The sequence below is a fragment of the Meles meles genome, chromosome Y (assembly GCF_922984935.1).
Source record: "Meles meles chromosome Y, mMelMel3.1 paternal haplotype, whole genome shotgun sequence".
Taxonomy (NCBI): Eukaryota; Metazoa; Chordata; class Mammalia; order Carnivora; family Mustelidae; genus Meles; species Meles meles.
Genome location: NC_060088.1, coordinates 44,489,221 through 44,510,880, shown reverse-complemented (window position 1 = coordinate 44,510,880; position 21,660 = coordinate 44,489,221). Strand labels below are relative to the sequence as shown.

The window sequence follows — 21,660 nt, the reverse complement described above, 5'->3', positions numbered from 1 at the left end:
CTTTCATCATTCCCTTATGGTACTTTCTCTATAGCTCCAAGTACAATTTCTATCTCCTATACATTAATGATGTAATTGAATGCTTTGACTAGAGGCTTATTGTAGTAGTTGAGTTAGTGGTTGGTTGGGCTAGTTTTGGTTCAATGTGGTCATTGGTGTATGAAATCTTCTGGGTGTAAGCCAGATGCTTTAATTAAGCTACACTTTGATTTATCCAAGCACATGTTCCGTTATGCTTACCTTGTTATGACTTATCTCTTCTTGAGTTGGTTTAGTCTGTATTATGTAGTGTTTGGGTGAATTGCTTGAGGAGGCTGATGGGCAGTGTGTGCATGCTTCATGGCCCTATTCAATTAAGCTCTCTATTCCTAATTTGTTACTAAATCCACCTTTAGTTTTTAGTTTCCATAAAAAATTTCGTGAGCATATTCTTGATTGGAAAATTCAGCCCAGGGGCGCCTGGGTGGCTCAGTGGGTTAAAGCCTCTGCCTTCAGCTCAGGTCATGGTCCCAATGTCCTGGGATCGAGCCCCACATTGGGCTCTCTGCTCGGCAGGGAGCCTGCCTCCCCCTTTCTCTGTGCCTGCCTCTCTGCCTACTTGTGATTTCTGTCTGTCAAATAAATAAAATCTTTAAAAAAAAATTCAGCCCATTTCTTCCCACTTCATGGGTTACATCTTGACCTAACTTTTTATGTGTAATTATTATGCTTACTTTTCTGCCTTTTGAGGGTTTGCTGAAGATGGTGGTATATAGATTGACTTAGCTAGAAGTGGTGAGGTTTATCGGTGTTTATCAATTATAGAACAGGCTCCTCTAGAGGGATGTCAAGCACCGCCAAGTCCTTTGAGTTTTAAGCTGTTGCTAGTAGTTCTCAGGCAGATAATTTTGTTGTACAAATTATTTATGTTTAAGGCTGAGCGGAGTGGGGTATCTAATACCAGTTTGGGTTTCAGCTATCGTGTGGTCGGAAATAATAAAGTCACTTTCATGGTATATTTTATGTTAATAGTAGCTTTTAATGGACTGGTTAAATTTTAACTTTAGTGTGATGTAGTACTTAATATGTTTTAGGCTGTGTGCCTATTAATCATATGATCGCGGTGGCTGGCATGAAATTTACCAACTCTTAATGTTAGCATGACTTAGTCAAACTTTCGTTCATGGCTTAATTTTTGTCACTGCTGTATCCCGTGGGGGTGTGGTTGAGCAAGTTGTTATGAGCTACTTATTTAGTGTGCTTGATACCTGCTCCTTTTAATCAGTTTAGGGATTTAGAGGCATTTTCACTGGGAAGTGGAGACTTGCATGTGTAATTCTGTTAATAATCAATAGGAAGGCTAGGACCAAACCTTCACATTTATGGAGTCTTATGACTCTTCTAAGCATTTTCAGTGCCTTTCTTTATTTAGTTAATGTATTTAGGCACAGTCATTTAATTATTAGTATTAAATGTAAGTTGCTAGTGTTAAATTAGAGGTGGGGTACTGCATCTATAGATAGCTTTCTTGAATAGATTATTCTGGATAAATTAGCGATAGAGATTAATAAATGGAGTATCAGTATAAGTGGCTTCTTATATATGTTGCATGTGCTTAGTTCTGTGTTTGGAGTTTGGCAGGACAATTTTAAGTGTTTGTATACTTTCGAAGTTATGGGGAGGATAAAGGGGGTTTGATTTAGCTAGTTTCTATCTGTTGAATATGCGTACATGTGTAACTGTGTACGTGTGTATGTCCTGTAACTATTGACTGAATTGCACCTTATGGTTGTGCAATGTGGATAAATGATGATGATTAAGCCCAGCTACAAGTTATTTGGATGCGACGAGGCTTTTACAGCCATAGTGATACCAGCCCCCCCCCAAATTTAAAAAGTACCAAATGCATGACACCACAGTTATGTGTGATCATAGGCTGATTAGTCATTAATCCATCGAGATGTCTCATTTGAAGGGTTAGTAGGATTGGATTGAGGACTGTCATGGCCCTGAAGTAAGAATCAGATACCAGTATAGTTTCACTGTAGGAACCCCCACATTTGATGGGCCTGGAGTGAGAAGAGGTACACATCACACAAGGATTGACAGTTTCTCGAGGCCTACTGATCAAGCTCATGGTCTAGGTGAGGTGCACATATGTAAAATCAATCATAGTATGTACATGCTTATATGCATGGGGCAAACCATTAATGCACGATATACATAGGGGTGGGGAAAAATACATACTGGGGAAGCACAGTAGGTTTTTAAATATATGAATTGAAATAATGGGATGAGGAAATCGGGGAGTAGTTTAGTTAGAATGTTAGCTTTGGGTACTGGTGGTGGGGCTATTACTTCTCCCTTGAGTCTCAGGGAGATGGAGTTCTCCGTTTTTGGTTTACAAGACCAAAGTAATTGATATACTACAAAGACTCTTCATTTTAATAAGTTCTTCTCGATAATGCTGATAGTTGTTATTAGAATTAGGAGGATTGTGGAGTAAAAGATAAAGGCTAATTGATCAGTGGTGATGAAGGAGTGTTCTACTGGTTGGCCACCAATTCTCTTATAAGGAGATCAGCTACTAGTAATCAAAATAGGCATTGGCTTAGTGGAAGGAATATCAGACCTCATTGTTTTGAAGTATGTAATACTGGAATAATGGCTAGGATTAGAATGGAGAAGACTAGGGCTAGTATTCCTCCTAGTTTATTCAGAATGGATTGTAGGATTGCATACGCAAATAGGAAATATCATTCAGGTTTGATATGGGGTGGTGTGTTAAGTGGGTTGGCAGGGATGTAGTTGTCAGGGTCCCCTAGTAGGTCGGGTGAGAATAGTACTAGTATTATGAGTAATAGGATTAGGAATAGGGCACCTAGGATGTCTTTAAATGTGTAGTATGGGTGGAATGGAATTTTGTCCGAATCAGATGGGATTCCAGAAGGATTGTTAGATCCTGTTTAATGAAGAAATAGTAGATGAATTGCTGCTAGTGCCGAGATGATGAATGGCAGGATAAAGTGGAAGGCAAAGAATCGTGTTAAGGTGGCTTTGTCTACTGAAAAACCTCCTCAGATTCACTCTACAAGGTTGGATCCGATGTATGGGATGGCTGATAGTTAGTTGATAATTATGGTTGAGCCTCAAAAGGCATTGGTCCTCATGGTAAACGTAACCTATGAATGCTGTTCCTATAACTGCAAATAGTAGGAAAATGCCGATGTTTCATGTTTTGGGGAATATATAAGATCTGTAGTATAGGCCTCGTCCTACATGTGGGAATAGGCAGATGAAGAATATGGAGCTCTGTTGGCATATCAGATGATTCGGCCATAATTGGCATCTTGACGGATGTGTGTAACTGATGAGAAGGCTGTGGTTGTGTCTGATGTGTAGTGTATAGCTAAGAATAAACCTGTAAGGATTTGAAGGATTAGGCAAATTCTGAGAAGGGAGACAAAATTTCATGATGCTGAGATGTTTGATGGTGCAGGTAGGTCGATAAATGAGTTGTTGATAATTTTGGTTAGTGGGTGGTTCTTTTGAATGTTAGTCATTAGTGTTCTTATAGTTGAAATACACTGATTTTTTTTTTGTGTGTGTGTGTGTGTTACCAGTCATGGTTAGATTCCTTGCAGCAATAATGATCACATACAGTGTATTCATTTTAAGTATTATTTTTGTAGTTAGTTTGAGGACAGAAGTCTGAAAACAAAAGCTCATGTAATAATTTAGGGGCAGGGCAACCCCAAAATGCAGAGGCTGAGGTGAGAATCCCGTCATCTGAAGTAAGGGCAAGGGTCAGATGTTCACTCAGGCTCAAGTATGTGTCCTTTATGGCCGCCTAATGCAGCGGTGGTGTCATGATGCCATGGAGGTTTTCCCAATCTGGGTTTGTGTGCAGCTCCAAAAATCAAGGTTTCCTTCTGCAGGACAAGAGGCATCTGCTTGATGGCTCATAGGTCCCAATATAGAAGAATCTAGAGCAGGGCTCTACGTATGGATGCCTGGAAACCCCACCATAGGAACCTATGGATATGGGACGTTCAATCTGCTGGCTCTGGTGTGAGCTACACAGGGGGCTGAGTGGAAATGGTGTCTCATACTGATGGGTCACAATGCGGCTCAGTGGACAATCAGGATTCTCCTACCCAGAGATTTTGACACCACTCCAAAGAGCAAGGTTTCCTTCTGGGACCTTAGGTTTACTGTTTTGGGCATCAGGGAGCCCCCCCATGTTGGTATTCGAGACCAGGGCTCTGGGGACAGATGCCTGAAAACCACAGCTAGTGTTCAGATTAGGGCCTAGGGGCATGTCAGGTTCAATCTTGGTCTCGGGTGGCCATTAACCTTGGTGTCTGACTGCAGGTCCATCCACAGTGTGTGTCAGACTGCTTATTTTTATCCAGGATGTCTATGAAACTGGGTGGCTTGGGGCCTTGCAGATTTCTCCTAATCTAGAGGGTTTTGGTAATTTTAAAGGGCACATTTTCCTTAGGGAGTGAAGGCACCGTCCTATAGTATGGCTCCAGATGCTCCATCCTGGAGGGTGTGCAGGTCAGACCTCTGGGTACAGAAGTCTAAAAAGACAAAATCGTGTTAGAGTTAGGACTGAAGGTATGGCATTCCTGATCTGCCGACCCTGAGGGAGCTCCGTGGAATCTGAAATTAGGGTGATTGGGAGGTGGTAGCTCAGGCTTTTGTCTCTGGATTTCGTGTCTAGAGTGGCCATGGAATGTAGGGGTGACCTTATCGGGCATGGAAGTTTCTCCCTTTGGGGAGATTTTGCGTGACTTCCAATAGTTTGGTGTCACTGTGGGGGAAGGGAGGAGTCCTGTTTGTCTCCCGGGGATCCTCCAAAAAGAGGGATTCCAGATCATGTCTCTGTGAACAGGTGCCTGGAAAACCCTTGCTCTGGTTCATATTTGGGCCTATGGGCATGGCAAGTCCAATATGCGGGCTCTTGGTCCAGCTACTGAGGGGTCTGATTTAAAAATGTGGCTCAGGCTGAGTGTCACAACGTGTGTTTGTGCCCAAGGTGGCCTCATTTGTGAGCTTGGCCTCATTGACCCTGTAGGTTTCACCAACTCGGAGGGTTTGACACCCATCCCCAGGGTTCGGATTATGGCATACGGGCATGTCAGGTTCAATCTTCTGCCTCTGGGGCCATCTACCTGGGTGTCTGACTAGAGGACATTGCTCAAAGTGTGTCAGAGTGCACATTTTTGTCCAGGGTCGCCTATTAAATTGGGGTGGCCTCTGGGGCCTTGCAGGTTTCTCCTAATCTGGAGTGTTTTGGAAACTATAAAGGGCACAGTTTCCATTGGAAGGGCAAGCACAGTCTTATGGTGTCGCTCTGGAGGCTGGAGTCTGGAGGGTGTGTGGGACAGGGCTCTGAGGACAGAAATCTAAAAACACAAACTCGGGTTAGACTTAGGGCCAAGAGTTTGGCATGCGTGATCTGCAGACCCCAAGAGGAGCTCCTTGGGATCTGAAATTAGGGTGAATGTGAGGCGGTAGCTCAGGGTTTTGTCTATGTATTGTGAGTTTAAGTTGGCCGCAGAATGTGTGGGAGCCTCATGGGGCCATGTATATTTCTCTCTCTCCAGGGCTGTTGCCCAGGTCCCAGTAGTTTACTCTGATACTGGGGGAAGGGAGGAGTCATGTTTTCTGTCTCAGGGGTCCCCCAAAAAGAGGAATTCTAGAGCATGGATCTGGGTATGAGCACCTGAAAAGCACCACCAAGGGTTAGAATTTGTGCCTAGGGGCATGACAAGCCTGATATGCGTGATCCTGGTCCAGCTACCAAGGGGCCTTATTTGAAAAGGGCTAAGGCTGAGGGTGAAAATGCACGTTTGTGCCCAGGGTGGTCCTTACGAGTGGGCGTGGCCTCATAGGCCCTGCAGGTTTCGCCAACTCTGAGGGTTTGACACCCTTCCCAAAAACAAGGTTTCCTGCCATGCAGAAGGAAGAGTTCTGTTTTGTGCACTGGGTTCCTGCATATGCAGTAATTTGAGATAAGGTCTGGGGACAGATGCCAGAAGACCAAGGTTGGGTAGAGATGCGGGCCCAGGGCCATGGCTGGATATGCAGCTAGCTCCCTGGGTGGATGACAGGAGGTCTTTACTCAGGCTGTGTCAGACAGCATTAGTGCATAGGATGGCCTATGAAATTGGGGTGCTGTCAAGGGCTGTGCAGGTTTATCCTCATTTGGGGCTTTTAGGCAACCCCCTAGGGCTCTTTCTCCTTCTGGTGGCAGACAGAGAGCTGTGTTGTGACTCTATAATTCCCAATCTTGAGGGCTTGTGTGTCAGGAGTGTAAGGATGGAAGTCTGAAAACACAAGCTCTGGTGTGGTTTATGGCCTAGGGCAAGACAAGCCCAATCTGAAGAGGCTGAATCGAAATCTCCAGCATCTGAAGTATGGACAAGTGTCAGACATTCACTCAGACTGGTCCATGATGACTGCCTAATGGAGGTACGACCTCATGAGGTCATGGAGTTTTTCCCATCTGGGGATTGTGAGCTGTAGAAACAGCAGGGTTTCCTTATGTGGGACATAGGGAGTCCTGTTTGATGGCTGAAGGGACGCCCATACAGAAACATTGGAGAGCAGGGCTCTACATATGGGTGCCTGGAAACCCCACTTGTCATTCCCTTCGTCACCTAGGAATAAGCAGGTTCGATCTGTTGACCCTGTGGAGTGCTACTCAATGTGCTGAGTTGAAATGGAGTCTCATGCCGATGGGTCAGAATGTGGGTTTGTGTCCAGGGAGAATTTGGAATTTTGTGGTGGCTCAGGGGCTATGAAGGATTCTCCTACCCTGAGGCTTTCACACAGCTCCAAATAGCAAGGTTCCCTTTTGGGGACAGAAGGTGTTCTTTTGTGTCCCTCAGGGACCGCTTGTATGTTGGATTCAAGAGCAGTCCTCTGGGGACCCATACTCTAGGACCTAAACCTAACCCCAGCTTTTGCTTTCCAATTTCTGTCCTCACACTCCTGGCCCACAAGCACTCCAGATTAAAAATTCTGGAGCCACAATCCAGAACTCTGCCTTCCCACCAGACGGAAAAACTACTCTATGGGGCTGTGTGTGGACAGTCTCACAGACTAACTTTTATAGAGGTAGTTTAACCGAGCTATACACAGGTGGCCAATGAGATTGCAGTATACAGAAAAAAAACTGCACAGTAATGTTAGGTCACACACAGGACACCTCTGGACAAAAATGCACAGTGTGACACACCCTAGGCCCCTTCCTCCAGGCAGACACGCAGGTCAATGTCACTTAGTCAGAAGATTGAACCTGACATGACCCTAGGACCTCATCAGAACCCTAGATTAATTTTTCAGGCATCTGTCCCCAGAGGCATGTTCTGGAATACCAACATATGGTCCAACATGTGGTGCCTAAGACACACAACAGAACCCATCCTGTCCCCAGAGGGAAATGTTGCTCTTTGGAACTGGGTCCAACACTCAGGTTAGGAGAATCCTGAATAGCCCCTGAGCCACCGCCACATTCTAAGGTCTCCCTGGACACAAACCAGCATTGCAACCCATCAGCCTGAGAAAACCTGTCAACACAGCCCCCTAATCACTTCGCAACTGAGCCAGATGATCGAACCTGCCCTGTTCCTCAGCTACAATGGTAACACGAAGTGTGCTTTCCAGGCATCCATGCAGAGAGCTCTGCTATCCAATCTTTCCACATGGGGGACCCTATATTCATCCACCCGGACTCCCCCTTTCCCATAGAAGGACACCTTGCTGTTTGGAGCAGCTCACAAGCCCCATTGTGGGAAAGCCTGCATGGACTCTTGAGACCACCCCTCCATTCGTTGGTCATCATGTACATAAACTCCAGCATGAGCAGAAATCTGACACTCGCCCTTAATCAGGTGCTGGGGATCTCCAATCAGCCACTGCACAATGGAACTGCCATGCACTTGGCACTGAACTGAACTGTGGCTTGTGTTTTCAGATTTACCTCTTCACACTCCTGGCCCACAAGCCTTCCAGACTGGGAATTCTGGAGCCACAACATAGCCTTCTCTTTGCCCATCAGAACGAAGAATTGCCCTATGGGTCTTCCCAGAAAGCCCACATGAGGATCCACCTGCATGGCCCTTGGCAGCACCCCAATATCATAGGATGCCTGGGCATTAATGCTCTAACACCGCCTGAGCCCTGACCTGTCAGCCACCCAGATAGTGGACCCCATATCCTGCAGGTGGAACCTGCTGTGACCGAGGCCATCATCTCTACCTAAAATAGGTATTCAGGCATCTGTCCCCAGATCTTACCTCAAATCCCTGCCTATGCGGGAACCTGAAGAAGAAAAAAGTACCCCTCCTTCCACTTGGCAGGAAACCTGGCTATTGGGATGGGTGTCCAACCCTCAGAGTGGGAGCCAGCTGCATGGCCCATGAGACCATGCCCACTCAGGAGTACCACCCTGGGCACAAAGAGTCATTTTGACCCTCAGCCTGTGTCCACTTTCAAGAAACCCCCTTGAGAACTGGACCAGAGGTTCGCAGAACGGGCTTGCCATGCCCCTAGGCCCAAATCCTAAACCTCGTTGGTGTTATCCAGGCCCCTGACCCAGAAGCCTTCTCTGGAGGGACACATAAGATGGAAAACAGCACTCTTCCCTTCCCCCAGAAAAACCCCAAACTCTTGGGAGCTTGGTAGAATCCCCAGAGAGGAAGAATCTCCCATGGCTCTATGAGGCCAACCTTTTATTCTGTGGCCATCTGAGACACACAATCCAGAAAAAAAACCTGTGCTACCGCCTTCCACCTGCCTGAATTTCAAATCCCTAGGGGCTTCCCTCAGGTTCTTCAGATCGGACCTGCCATCACCTCACCCTTAACCCTCACTCGAGTTTGTGTTTGCAGACTTTTGTCCCCAAAGCCCTGGCCCACATGCCCTCCAGGATGGGGCCTCCGGAGCCACACCGCAGCAATGGTCCTGACCTCCCGAAGGAAACTGCTGTCACAGTTGGCCAAACCCTCCAGATTAGAAGAAACCTGCAAGGCCCCTGAGCCCACCCCAGTTTCATAGGCTGCTCTGGACAAAAATGGACGGTCTGACACACTCAAGCACATACGTCCAGGCAGACACGCAGGTCAATGTACCTGTGTCAAAGGATTGAACCTGACATGGCCCTAGGACCTCACTGGAGCTCTACCTTAGGTTTTCAGGCATCTGTTCCCAGAGGCCTATTCTGGAATACCAACATATGGTCCAACATGTGGTCCCTGAGCCTCCCAACAGAACCTCTCCTGTTCCCAGAAGGAAATCTTGCTCTTGGGATCTGGGTCCAACCATCAGGGTAGGAGAATCCTGCATGACCCCTGAGCTACTGCCACATTTTAAGGGCTCCCTGGACGCCAACCAGCATTGTAACCCGTCGGCCCGAGAACCCTTGTCAACTCAGCCCGCTTTGGAATTTGCCCCAGAGTCAGCAGATTGAACCAACCCTGTTCCTCGGCTGCAATGGTAACATGAGGTGGGCTGTCCAGTCATCCATGCGGAGAGCTTTGCTACCAATCTTTTCATATGGGGGAACTTGGAGCCCTCTAAGCGGACTTACCCTGTCCCACAGAAGGCCACGCTGCTATTTGGAGCAGCTCACAAGCCCTAGCTTGGGGAAGCATCCATGGCCTCTTGAGGCCACCCCTCCATTCGTCGGCCATCTTGGACACAAAATCCAGCATGATCAAACATCAGACACTCGCCCTTACTCATATGCTGGAAATCTCGAATCAGACGCTGTACATTGGAACTGCCATGTGCTTGGCACTGAACTGAACCATAGCTTGTGTTGTCAGACTCCATCCTCACACTCCCAGCCTGCAAGCCCTCCAGATTGGGAATTCTGGAGCCACAGTGAAGCCTTCTGTTTGCCCACCAGAAAGAAGAAGTGCCCTATGGTTCTGCCAGCTACCCCACGTGAGGATCAACCTGCTCAGCCCTCGATGGTGTAAAGGCCTACTTAGTCAGAGCGAGCCATTTTGTTGTTTATGCAGTAAACTTAGATTGACCCTATGTAGTAAGCTTAAATTGACCCTGCCCCTCCCAGAGGAACTTACTTGCAAAGCCCAGATACAATTGTGGGTCAGGGTAGGTAGAGACATCTAATCAGTTTGGAACACATATATCTATTAGGATGAATTTTAATTCTGTTGGCCACCCATGTGTGACCTAACATGACTGTGCAGTTTGTTCTGTGTCTTGCAATCTCATTGGCCACCTGTGTATAGCTCAGTTATACTACCTCTATAAAAGTTAGTCTGTGAGGCTGAGAGGGGTAGCCTCTTTGCAAGAGATGGTCCTGACCAATCAGTTTGATTCTCCATGCTTGGCACGAAATAAAGCTTTGCTTGACCTTTGCTTTGTATCAGTCTCCCTCCTTTGATTATGGACCCTAACATTGGGGGCTCATCCAGAAATAAATGACGAGAACTGAGCAAGCATCTGAATTTCTGGGAAAGCCTCTGGATGTAAGGTCTTGGGATCCTGTCTGTCTGTTTGTGGAGCTCCAGGGTATAGCCCCCCGGGGAGAAGCTGGATGCAGCCATGCTCCCCAGGGCTGGAGTGGATGTGGGGATGCCCCATCCCTCCACTGGTAAATCAATGGGGGGGTTTGAGTCCCCCTAGGCAGTCACGAGTTTTGAGACCCCCTGGGGGGACAGGGGGTTCGAGTCCCCCTGGGCGATCAAAAGATCAGGAAAGTCCCCACCTGTAGGCCTTAAGGACTACTAGACCTGCGGTTGTCTTTGTTTTGTCCTTTTGCTGTCTGCTGTGCTGTTTGTTGTGTTTACAGGGAGCCAAGAAAGTCCCCACCAGCAGCAGGCTCTGGATGAGGATCACTGGGCCTGCAGTTGTCTTTGTCTCATCTTTTGTTGTCTGTTGTGTTGTTTACTGTGTTTAGAGAAATGTGGCAAGCGGGGTGTAAGGGACCTGTGACACCCCTAAATCTTGTTCTCCAGCATTTCAAGGACTTTCAAGGTAAAGCCATCCAGTCAGGTGACAAGGTTTACCCAGGAAAACTAAAAACACTGTGCCAAATAGAGTGACCCACTTTCTCCACTAGGTGGCCGCTGAAAGGAATGTTTGCCTTGGTTCAGATCTACAGTACCCAGAGTGAGGTCTTCCATCTCCATTGAAACCAAATATGGTACATCGTGACCTGGTGAAATCTGATAGAAGAGCCACCATCATGGCTCAAGTCTTACCTTCCCCTTGCTAACGAAAATATCTCTCTCCCTCTAAGGCAGGTCAGATCGCCAAAACCAGAATGGAAAGATGAGGGGGAACCAGGGAAGAAGACCGTTCTACTTCCGTCAGATATGGAGGTTGTAGAATCCCCCCCCCATCTGTCCTCCAAACCTGACTCTCGGTCTCGAGACACCCTTACCAGTCCACCTCATATGCGGTTGGCGTCCACCTATGGGACAACCAAGCAGAAAGACCGCCCTGATCCTTCCCATTTCCCCTACCACCTCTGCCTCCCTTTACCACGCTGAAGCTGTCTCTCCGTGAGCTTGTTCCACTGGACAGGAGAGGGCGCCCCCATCTAACCTATATCCCTTCCTCTTCTTCAGATATGTATAACTGGAAGGCCCAACACAAGTCCTTTTCTGTCCACATTCAGGATTTAATTAATCTCTTGGAGACTGTCTTTCTTACCCAGCAGCCCACCCGGGTGGATATTCAACAGCTCTTTATGGCTCTCCTTAACACAGAAGAGAGGAATCACATCATTTGAGAAACTCATAAGGTGATAAGTGAGAGACTTGGTGGGGACCTTGATCCCCAGCAGAATACTATTGCCCAAGGGAACACCCCTGACTGGGGACCAAATTCCGATGAAGGTAAGGAGAGCCTACTCTTCTACTGCCAGGCCCTAATATGAGGTCTCCATGCAGCTGCAAGGAGACCCATAAATTTATCTAAAATAAGTATGGTGACTCAAGGTAAGAATGTCTCCAGGAGCTTTCCTAGAAAGGCTTATTGAAGCCTATAAAATGTATAACCTGATCGAACCTGAGGCACCTGAAAATCAGAGGGCATTGAATCTTCCTTTTGCCAGTCAGTCAGCCCCAGATTTAAGGAGGAAACTTCAGAAAATTGAAGGATTTGAAGGGAAGAATCTGACTGAGTTAGTGGGAATAGCAGAAAAAGTGTTTAAAGGGGGGAGACAGGATGTCAGGGAAGTAAGAGGAGGTGCTGTTTAAACCTGTACCCTAAAGTAAGCTGATTACCTAACAAAGAATACCCATGAAATCAGCCTGAGATCAGAATTACACACGTCTGGATCTCACAGGGGCAGAAGACGCCAATGGGCAGGTAAAGTGGAGTGGGAACATCAAACTGATATCGGAAGATAAACAAAAGAGGAGGGAGCCACCAGAGGCAACCCACTGGAAAGTAATATTCCAAAACAAGAGTGCCTTGCATTTGGGGACCAGCATTAACTTGGATTCTGGTTGAAAGCACTCAAAAAGAGGAAAGGATAGTGGGGGGGGGGAAATTGTGGGAATGGGGGCAGTTAGGGAGAGGTGCTTAAGTCCCCAGACCCAGGACAGCCACTCCTAGCACTGAGCCAGAGAGAGTGCGGCAGAGAAACCAGGTCTTGGTCCCTGAGCCACCAGCATGCATGAGAGTACATGGGGTCCAGCTCCCATGAGGGCCTGGGAGCCTCACCAGATGGCAGAAGCACAGACTTTTTGCATTCCCCACACAATCGTCGTGCCATGCTATCAGAGTCTGATTCACGTCCAGTGCCCTCCCTTGAGAGAGGTGCACACAGACTCCAGCCGGGCACTCTAGGACCCTGAAAGACCAGGCACTCCCAGTCCAGGCCAGCAGGAAAATTTCAGTGTGTGATCACAGCTTGGAACCTCTCTGGTGGTCTGGAGCTGCCCAGAAATCTGCCGCTGTTGTGGTTTTGGGTACAAGCAGGAGTTCCTGTGTCCCCAGGGACCGTGACTTGGAACGTGCTCTGCCAGCAGCAAAGGGGGAACTTAAGTGCTCTGCAGCACGCAGAGGGGAATAGACTGAGGCTTCTCTCTGATAGGGAGTTCTGGGTGCAGTTTGCTTTCCTCTAAACCTCCAAAAACTATCAAAAGCTGTCAAGGCGAGAGAGAAAAAAATCCAGAAAACAAAAGCCTGAAAAACCGATTTCCTCAGAGCCTACCCCCTTGAGTGGGGCGGGAGGACTTAACTCACGGAACATTGCCTAAAAACCCACGTGGCAGGCCCCTTCCCCAGAAAGCCAACCAGGGGAAAAAATAAAGATGACAAGAGAATAACGACCACTATTTCATAGATACAACTTTTATCTTTAATTCGTTCCCACTATGCTTGTTCATTTTTTATATAGATAATTTTAAGCTACTTACCATCACAGTGAGATATCCAGTGCATCAAATTCCATAATAACCTTCTAACCTGAATATTTTGATACATATACCAGTGTTTTTCTTTTGCTTTTCTATTTTTTAAATTTTTGTTTCGTTACGTTTAGTTTATTCTTTTTTATTTTAATTTTTAAATATTCATATAGAGTTAAACTTTAAGGTAATATCCTTTCCCCAATCAATGCTACCCCTATAGGTAAACCAATTTTTAATCCCCATTTATCATAGGAAAGTTGAGTCCTTTAACAAAGATATCAAGATACATCAAGGAAGAATGAAAATACGCTTCCTTGACCACAGTGAGAATTTATAACCACTCTCCCATCTTTTTCTTCTGCCAGTTTTTCTGTGTATTTGTGTTTGTCCTGATAGTATATAAATCTTATAATTGGGGTTCTTTTTGACGAGGTTCTTCCTTTCTGTTTGATATATATAAATATAAATAAATATATATATATATATATATATATATACACATATATACACACACATACATACATATATTTTTTAAATTTTTTCTCTCTTGTCATATACTCTTATCAGTTTTTTTGTTTGTCTGTTTTTGTTTGTATATTTCATAAATTTTACCCTGGGGCCATTTGGGCTGAGCTTTCTCTTTTATCATCCCTTTTTTTCCTGTCTCTCTCTCTTTCTTTTTTTTTTTTTTTTCTTTTTCTTTTCTTTTTTTCTCTCATTTGGGTGGGAAATCATGATTGCTCAGAAGCGTTCCAGGGAGCACCTTGACTGCACCACAATTGATACATCCAACTACATCCATTCAGTCATCTCTCACCAAAAGGTCTAGGAGGAGGAATGCCCAACAAAAGAAAAATACAGAGGATGGGCCTTCTACAACAGAGTTAATGGCTATCGACATAGATAATATGTCGGAAAAGGAATTCAGGCTAACAATAATCCAGGCAATAGCTAGGTTGGAGGAAGTCATGGATGACCAAACGGAATTGATTAGGGTAGAACTGAAAGCCAGGAGGGATGATGTACACAATGTTAGGGCAGATCTGAAAGCCACCAGGGATGATGTTCACAATGTTCTCAATGAGTTCCAATCAAATCTAAATTCTCTAGAGCAGGGGTAACTAGGCAGAAGAAAGAATTAGTGATCTGGAGGACAAACAGATAGAGAGAAAGGATCAGGCAGAAGCCTGGAACAAACAGCTCAGAAGCCACGAAAACAGAATCAGGAAAATAAATGCCATAAAACATTCCAACATCAGAAGGGGAGGAGAAAGAAAGAAGTCTAGAAGATATAGTGGAACAAGTTGTCTATGAAAATTTTCCCAATCTCGCGAATGGAACCAGCGTTCATGTACTAGAGGCAGAACGCTCTCCCTCCAAGATTATAGATTCTAAAAAAAAAAAAAAAAAGTCAAGGCACCTGATAGTAAAATTGAGAAATCATAGTTGAAGATCAAGTCCCTTGAAAGCCGGTAGGACAAAGAGACTCCTTACGTACAGAGGAAAACTCATCAGAATAATGTCAGACCTGTCCACAGAGACCTGGCAAGCCAGAAAGGCCTGGCAAGATATATTCAGGTCACTAAATTAGAAGAACATGCAGCCAAGAATACTTTATCCGGCAAGACTGACTTTCAAAATGGATGGAGAGAGAGAGTTTCCAAGAATGGCAAGGCTTAAAAGACTATGTAACAACCAAGCTGACAGTGCAAGAAATATTAAGTGGGGATTCTATAAAAGAGAAAAAAATCCTAAAAATATCATTGAAGAGAAATATAGAGACAATCTATAGAAAGAAAGACTTCAAAGGTAACACGATGTCAATAAAAATTAATCTATCAATAATTACTCTTAATGTCAATGGCCTAAATGTGCCCATAAAATGACACAGGGTTGCAGATTGGATAAAATGACAGGACCCATCCATATGTTGTCTACAAGAGACCCGTTTTGAACCTAAAGATACACCCAGGCTGAAAGTGAAGGGATGGAGAAGCATCTTTCATGCCAATGGGCCTCTAAAGAAGGCCGGGGTAGCGACTCTCATATCAGATAAATTAGATTTTAAAATAAAGACTGTAGTCAGATATACAGAAGGACACTACATAATTCTTAAAGGGTCTATCCACCAAGATGATCTAATAATTGTAAATATCTATGCCCCCAATATGGGAGTAGCCAATTACATAAGAAAACTAGTAATCAAGATAAAGAGTCATGTTGATATGAATACAATAATAGTAGGAGATCTTAACATGCCTCTTTCAGTAATAGATCACCCAAGCAGAAAATCAATAAAGAAACAAGAGCACTGAATGTAATATTGGATCAGATGGACCTAATAGATATATACAGAACATTCTACCCTAATACAACAGAATAAACATTCTTCTCAAGTGCATATGGAACCTTCTCCAGAATAGACCACATACTGGGTCACAAATTAGGACTCAACTGATACTAAAAGACTGATATTATTCTCTGCATATTCTCAGGTCACAATGCTTTGAAACCGGAGTTCAATCACAAGGAGAAGTTTGGAAGGAAGTCAAACACCTGGAAGCTAAAGAACACCTTACTTAAGAATGCTTGGATCAGGGGGCGCCTGGGTGGCTCAGTGGGTTAAGCCGCTGCCTTCAGCTCAGGTCATGATCTCAGGGTCCTGGGATCGAGTCCCACATCGGGCTCTCTGCTCAGTGGAGAGCCTGCATCCCTTCCTCTCTCTCTGCCTGCCTCTCTTGTGATTTCTCTCTGTCAAATAAATAAATAAAATCTTAAAAAAAAAAAGAATGCTTGGATCAACCAGGAGATCACAGAACAACTGAAACAATTCATGAAAACGAATGAGAATGAAGACATTTCGGTCCAAAACCTATGGGATACAGCAAAGGCGGTCCTCTCGGGTAAATACATAGCCATCCAAGTCACCCTCAAAAAATTTGAAAAATGCAGAATACACCAGCTGGCTCTACACCTTAAAGAACTGGAGAATCAACAATAAATTAAACCACCTCCACACATAAGAAGGGAAATAATCAAGATTAGAGCAGAGATCAATGAGATAGAAACTAGAGATATAGTAGAACATATCGATGAAACTACAAGCTGGTTTTTTTTAAAGAATCAATAAGATCGATAAACCAGGAGGAGGAGTCAAGATGGCGGAGAAGTAGCAGCCTGAGACTACATCAGGTAGCAGGAGATCAGCTCGATAGCTTATCTAAACATTGCAAACACCTACAAATCCAACGGGAGAGCGAAGAGAAGAAGAAAAGCAACTCTAGAAACAGAAAATCAACCACTTTCTGAAAGGTAGGACTGGCGGAGAAGTGAATCTAAAACGACGGAAAGATAGACCGCGAGGGGAGGGGCCGGCTCCCGGCAAGCGGCGGAGCAACGAAGCACACAATCAGGACTTTTAAAAGTCTGTTCCACTGAGGGACATTGCTCCAGAGGCTAAACCGGGGTGAAGCCCACGCGGGGTCAGCGTGGCCCCAGGCCCCGCAGGGTCACAGAAGGATCGGGGGTGTCAGAGTGTCAGAGAGCTCGCAGGTATTAGAACAGAGAAGCTGGCTGCAGAGACAGAGCCGAGGACTGAATTCTCAGCTCGGGGTTACCTTGAATTGGTCGCGGGCTGGGTGAGCTCGGAGCGTGGCTAGAGGCTGGGGATACGGGAGTGATTGGGTGCTGTCCTCTGGGGGCGCACTGAGGAGTGGGGCCCCAGGTTCTCGGCTCCTCCGAGCCAGAGACTGGGAGGCCTCCATTTTCATTCCCGTCCTCCAGAACTCTACAGAAAGCGTTCAGGGAACAGAAGCTCCCAAAAGCGAACCCGAGCCGATTACTTAGTCCGGCCGCCGGTAAGGGCGGTGCAATCCCGCCTCAGGCAAAGACACTTGAGAGTCACTACAACAGGCCCCTCCCCCAGAAGATCAACAAAATATCCAGCCAGGACGAAGTTCATTTATCAAGGAGAAAGCAGGTTCAATTCCTAAGACAGCAGAGCAATTCCAGATGAGGAGAAAGCAAAGCACGGAACTCCTGGCTTTCTCCCCATGATTCTTTAGTCTTGCGGCTACTTCAATTTTTTTTTTTCAATTTTTTTTTCTTTTTTCTTTTTTCTTCTTCTGCTAAATTTTTTAAAACTTTTACCTTTTTCTTTTTAACGTTTTTTGACTAGTTCATCTAAATATATATATTTTTCCTTTCTTTTTTATATTTTTTATTTGTTTTATTTTTTAAATTTTTTTCTTTTTTTTTCCATTTTTTTCTTTTTTTTTTTTTTCAGAAACTGTTTTTATCCCCTTTCTCCCCCCACAATTCGGGGTCTCTTCTCATTTGGTTACAGCGCTTTTTTCTGGGGTCTTTCCCACCCTTTTAGTAGTTTATTTGCTCCTTCATATCCTCTTATCTGGACAAAATGACAAGGCGGAAAAAATCACCACAAGCAAAAGAACAAGAGACAGTACCGAAAGCTAGGGACCTAATCAACACAGACATTGGTAATATGTCAGATCAAGAGTTCAGAATGACGATTCTGAACATTCTAGCCGGGCTTGAAAAAGGCATGGAAGATATTAGAGAAACCCTCTCTGGAGATATTAAAGCCCTTTCTGGAGAAATTAAAGAACTAAAATCTAACCAAGTTGAAATCAAAAAAGCTATTAATGAGGTGCAATCAAAAACGGAGGCTCTCACTGCTAGGATCAATGAGGCAGAAGAAAGAATTAGTGATATAGAAGAACAAATGACAGAGAATAAGAAACCGAGCAAAAGAGGGACAAACAGCTACTGGACCATGAGGGGAGAATTCGAGAGATAACTGACACCATAAGACAAAACAACATTAGAATAATTGGGATTTCAGAAGAAGAAGAAACAGAGAGGGGATCAGAAGGTCTATTGGAGAGAATCATTGGAGAGAATTTCCCTAATATGGCAAAGGGAACAAGCATCAAAATCCAGGAGGTGCAGAGAACCCCCCTCAAAGTCAACAAGAATAGGTCCACACCCCATCACCTAATAGTAAAATTTACAAGTCTTAGTGACAAAGAGAAAATCCTGAAAGCAGCCCGAGAAAAGAAGTCTGTAACATCCAATGGTAAAAATATTAGATTGGCAGCAGACTTATCCACAGAGACCTGGCAGGCCAGAAAGAGCTGGCATGATATATTCAGAGAACTCAACGAGAAAAACATGCAGCCAAGAATACTCTATGCAGCTAGGCTATCATTGAAAATAGAAGGAGAGATAAAAACTTCCAGGACAAACAAAAACTGAAAGAATTTGCAAACACCAAACCAGCTCTACAGGAAATATTGAAAGGGGTCCTCTAAGCAAAGAGAGAGCCTAAAAGTAGTAGATCAGAAAGGTAGAGAGACAATATACAGTAACAGTCACCTTACAGGCTAATAATGACACTAAATTCATATCTCTCAATAGTTACCCTGAATGTTAATGGGCTAAATGCCCCAATCAAAAGACACAGGGTATCAGAATGGATAAAAAAACAAAACCCATCAGTATGTTGCCTACAAGAAACTCATTTTAGACGCGAAGACACCTCCAGATTTAAAGTGAGGGGGTGGAAAACAATTTATCATGCTAATGGGCATCAGAAGAAAGCTGGGGTGGCAATCCTTATATCAGATCAATTAGATTTCAAGCCAAAGACTATAATAAGAGATGAGGAAGGACACTATATCCTACTCAAAGGGTCTGTCCAACAAGAAGATCTAACCATTTTAAACATCTATGCCCCTAACGTGGGAGCAGCCAACTATATCAACCAATTAATAACAAAATCAAAGAAACACATCAATAATAATAAAATAATAGTAGGGGAATTTAACACTCCCCTCACTGAAATGGACAGATCATCCAAGCCAAAGATCAACAAGGAAATAAAGGCCTTAAATGACACACTGGACCAGATGGACATCACAGATATATTCAGAACAGTTCATCCCAAAGCAACAGAATACACATTCTTCTCTAGTGCACAAGGAACCTTCTCCAGAATAGATCACATCCTGGGTCACAAATCAGGTCTCAACCGGTATCAAAAGATTAGGATTATTTCCTGCATATTTTCAGACCACAATGCTCTGAAGCTAGAAAACAATCACAAGAGGAAAGCTGGAAAGAACCCAAATACATGGAGACTAAACAGCATCCTTCTAAATAATGAATGGGTCAACCAGGAAATTATAGATGAATTGAAAAAATTCATGGAAACAAATGATAATGAAAACGCAACAGTTCAAAATCTGTGGGACACAGCAAAGGCAGTCCTGAGAGGAAAATATATAGCGGTACAAGACTTTCTCAAGAAACAAGAAAGGTCTCAAGTACACAACCTAACCCTACACGTAAAGGAGCTGGAGAAAGAACAAGAAAGAAACCCTAAACCCAGCAGGAGAAGAGAAATCATAAAGATCAGAGCAGAAATCAATGAAATAGAAACCAAAAAAACAATAGAAAAAATCAATGAAACTAGGAGCTGGTTCTTTGAAAGAATCAATAAGATTGATAAACCCCTGGCCAGACTCATCAAAAAGAAAAGAGAAAGAACTCAAATAAATAAAATCCTGAATGAAAGAGGAGAGATCACAACTAACACCAAAGAAATACAGACAATTATAAGAACATACTATGAGCAACTCTACGCCAACAAATTGGACAATCTGGAAGAAATGGATGCATTCCTAGAGACATATAAACTACCACAACTGAACCAGGAAGAAATAGAAAACCTGAACAGGCCCATAACCAGTAAGGAGATTGAAACAGTCATCCAAAATCTCCAAACAAACAAAAGCCCAGGGCCAGACGGCTTCCCAGGGGAATTCTACCAAACATTTAAAGAAGAACTAATTCCTATTCTCCTGAAACTGTTCCAAAAAATAGAAATGGAAGGAAAACTTCCAAACTCATTTTATGAAGCCAGCATCACCTTGATCCCAAAACCAGACAAGGATCCCACCAAAAAAGAGAACTACAGACCAATATACTTGATGAACACAGATGCAAAAATGCTCGCCAAAATACTAGCCAATAGGATTCAACGGTACATTAAAAGGATTATTCACCATGATCAAGTGGGATTTATTCCAGGGCTGCAGGGTTGGTTCAACATCCGCAAATCAATCAATGTGATACAACACATTAATAAAAGAAAGAACAAGAACCATATGATACTCTCAATAGATGCTGAAAAACCATTTGACAAAGTACAGCATCCCTTCCTGATCAAAACTCTTCAAAGTTTAACGATAGAGGGCACATACCTCAATATTATCAAAGCCATCTATGAAAAACCCACCGCAAATATCACTCTCAATGGAGAAAAACTGAAAGCTTTTCCGCTAAGGTCAGGAACACGGCAGGGATGTCCATTATCACCACTGCTATTCAACATAGTACTAGAAGTCCTAGCCTCAGCAATCAGACAACAAAAAGAAATTAAAGGCATCCAAATTGGTAAAGAAGAAGTCAAACTATCACTCTTTGCAGATGATATGATACTATATGTGGAAAACCCAAAAGACTCCACTCCAAAGCTGCTAAAACTTCTCCAGGAATTCAGTAAAGTGTCAGGATATAAAATCAATGCACAGAAATCAGTTGCATTTCTGTACACCAACAACAAGACTGAAGAAAGAGAAATTAAGGAGTCAATCCCATTTACAATTGTACGCAAAACTATAAGATACTTAGGAATAAACCTAACCAAAGTGACTACTAATCTATACACAGAAAATTATAAAGTACTCATGAAAGAAATTGAGGAAGACACAAAAAAATGGAAAAATGATCCTTGCTCCTGGATTGGAAGAATAAATATTGTGAAAATGTCTATGCTACCTAAAGCAATCTACACATTTAATGCAATCCCTATCAAAATACCATCCATTTTTTTCAAAGAAATGGAACAAATAATCCTAAAATTTATATGGAACCAGAAAAGACCTCGAATAGCCAAAGGAATATTGAAAAGGAAAGCCAAAGTTGGTGGCATCCCAATTCCGGACTTCAAGCTCTATTACAAAGCTGTCATCATCAATACAGCATGGTACTGGCACAAAAACAGACCACATAGATCAGTGGAACAGAATAGAGAGCCGAGAAATCGACCCTCAACTCTATGGTCAACTAATCTTCGACAAAGCAGGAAAGAATGTCCAATGGAAAAAAGACAGCCTCTTCAATAAATGGTGCTGGGAAAATTGGACAGCCACATGCAGAAAAATGAAATTGGATCATTTCCTTA

At 44.0% G+C, this 21,660-nt stretch overlaps 1 long non-coding RNA gene across 1 annotated transcript; it reads left to right on the top strand.

The window, feature by feature from the left end:
* Window positions 1–682: 682 nt before the first annotated feature.
* On the top strand, window positions 683–16,533 carry LOC123935868. Its single transcript, XR_006817033.1, has 3 exons — window positions 683–892; window positions 956–960; window positions 16,523–16,533. It is a non-coding gene; the product is annotated as an uncharacterized LOC123935868 (long non-coding RNA).
* The last annotated feature ends 5,127 nt before the right edge of the window (window positions 16,534–21,660 follow it).